This window comes from Chaetura pelagica, unplaced genomic scaffold (genome assembly GCF_000747805.2).
Source record: "Chaetura pelagica isolate M959 unplaced genomic scaffold, ChaPel_1.0 scaffold278, whole genome shotgun sequence".
Lineage (NCBI taxonomy): Eukaryota > Metazoa > Chordata > Aves > Apodiformes > Apodidae > Chaetura > Chaetura pelagica.
Genome location: NW_009954497.1, coordinates 2043468 through 2045936, shown reverse-complemented (window position 1 = coordinate 2045936; position 2469 = coordinate 2043468).

Genomic DNA, 2469 nt, shown 5'->3' with positions numbered 1-2469 from the left:
CTCCTGACTGTGTGCGTGACATGCACAGATTATTAGCTGTGTGGGGCTGTGCTTTACAGTTAACAGATTGGTTGCTTTTGTTTTACACTGTATCCTAATTTAGATGTTTTCATTTTGCAAGGAAAATAAACATGCTTTTCTCTCTCTCTAGCTGCTGTGTCTTGCAGCCGTCCTACCTGAGAGCTCCTGACAGCTGAACAAGTTGCCCTCCTGTTTTTCTTGACCTATTGTTGATTCTCCTCATTATCTTATGAACTTCTGCAGTGACTGTTATTACCAAAACCTCATTAGATCCCTTCTCTGCCTTTGTTTAGTGGATGTTGAATTATTTCTTACTGTATCTTCACTTCAGATGGCTGGTTCATTTGCTTTTCACTCTTCTTACAATGGCATGCAGAGCTTTCATGACAGCTGAGTATCTCTGGGGCCTTATTCCAGACTGGACATTAAGTCACAAAACCAATCTTTCTACTTTTGTATGTGTCTGACAAAGCTATGGTGTGGAGTAGCATTACATAGCTTTGCTGTGTTGTCTAAACTTATCCAGCATGGCTGTTCCACTTTAAAAAAAAAACAAGCAAAAAACCTCAAGTAACTTAAAATTGTAAGACCAGAAACTTAAGGTAATTGGAAGTTCCTTTATCTTTCTCTCTCTAAGACTGACTGAATGTTAATTGTACAAAATAGTAGAAAATGGCTTGGACAAAAACTTGTGTTTTCGGGTTACTGGTCAGGAATAGAAGTGTGTCCCTTCAAATTTTTGCTATCTCATATCCAAGTATCTGTGCCTGGAATACAGCTGGAGGCAATAGACTTAAGTGAAAGGTTGCAGCATTTAAATTACTGAAACCCAAATGTTGTGATTTATTATTATTTCCTCCTCCCCCCACTAGGTTCCAGCCTACCTAAACTGTATGTAGTCTCTCTGCGGGATCAGCAATTCCTATAAAGCACCTAGAAGAAAATTAATGCATTATACATAATGTAATGATAGTTAGTTGAAGGGTGACTCTTCTTCAAGAATAGCAACAATGTGGTAATGTGCCAGAATAAAGAACATTACCCTATAGCAAGCTTTATCAATTTTAGCTCACTGAAAACAGGCTATATGTCTGACTTGCTAACTTCCAGCTTTAATTAAGGCAATTTAACAAAATGTGATCTATTCTTTTTCCATGTATTTATAGATTTAATTACTAGTAGTTAATTAGGCTACAGTTCTATAAATATATACTACTGACCTAGTGCTACCAAGTGGGAATATTTTTAGTTCAAGACTCATTCTTAGTAAATAAAATAATGTTTCACTGTTGCTCTGAAGCTTGTGTTTCATAATCCCAGTGTGTGGTAGGGCTGGCTAGTCATGGTTGTGGCAGGAAGGCTTTGAGCAATATTACAGAGAAGTAAATGAGAAGAGCTTCAGGTAAATCCATGGCTACATGACCCGTAAGATGGAGCTGGCAGAGTGGCTGTGTTTAGACAGCATTTGTGCTATTTCTGCATGGCTGCTGAGGCTTGTCCATTATTTTAGGAATACTCATAACACAATCTGATTGTTATTAGTACCTCTTCCTAATTTCCTTGAGTCTAGCCATCAAATATGAGAAGAGGAGCAGGTCTTGAAGGCAATTTCAAACTCCTTTGGTGTCAGCAGTTAGAGAATAGAGCTCACAGGAAGCTATGGATGAGGGAAGGAAGTGGTATTGACTGATTGTGTATATACTGTATTTATCTACCCTGTTGCTCATCCACAGAATGCATTTCTTGCTTTCTAACCTACATGTCAGTGTTAAATGTTTCAGAAGTTACGGTCATAACTCATTCTTTATACATAGGCTTTGCAAAATATGCTGGCTCAGAGTAAAGCAGCTAGGAGAAAGAAATAAGGGTTGTAAGTATGTGTAGCCTGTATGAATTGATACTGTTAATGCAGTTGTTTTCTCTGCTATATTTGTGGCTCATTTTTGGACCTGCGAAGTCAATCTTGGGAGGGATCACCACCAAGAGTAACTGTGAGGTGAGGCAACAATAAAAGCCATCACAAGCCTAGGGGAGAAGAGACAGATACTAGCTCAGAGTCCTTGTGAGGGTAATGCTGGCTTATGAATGTAAGAGTGGGTTAATTGTCCTGTTGTTTGTTTGTGGTATTCTATTTTATTATGATTTTTTAAAATTTTGCAGTGTCCAGCCTGTGGTGTCTGAGTTGTTCCAGTTAATCTCCCATACTGGTGTCACAGTATGGGGCTAGCACCAGTGTTATTTGGGTGATACTGGGTAGATCAAATCCCAACAAACAAGCTGGCTCAGGCTGCCAATACAAATACTCATGGGTATGCAACAAAATGTGTGCCTAGCTACTCCTTGTGGAAATGGCTGTGCTGAAACACATGAAGGTCTCTATAGCCCAGTTGCCTGTCTCAAACAATGGTCATAAATGTGTACATCATGGGGTGGAATAACAGAGCAGGA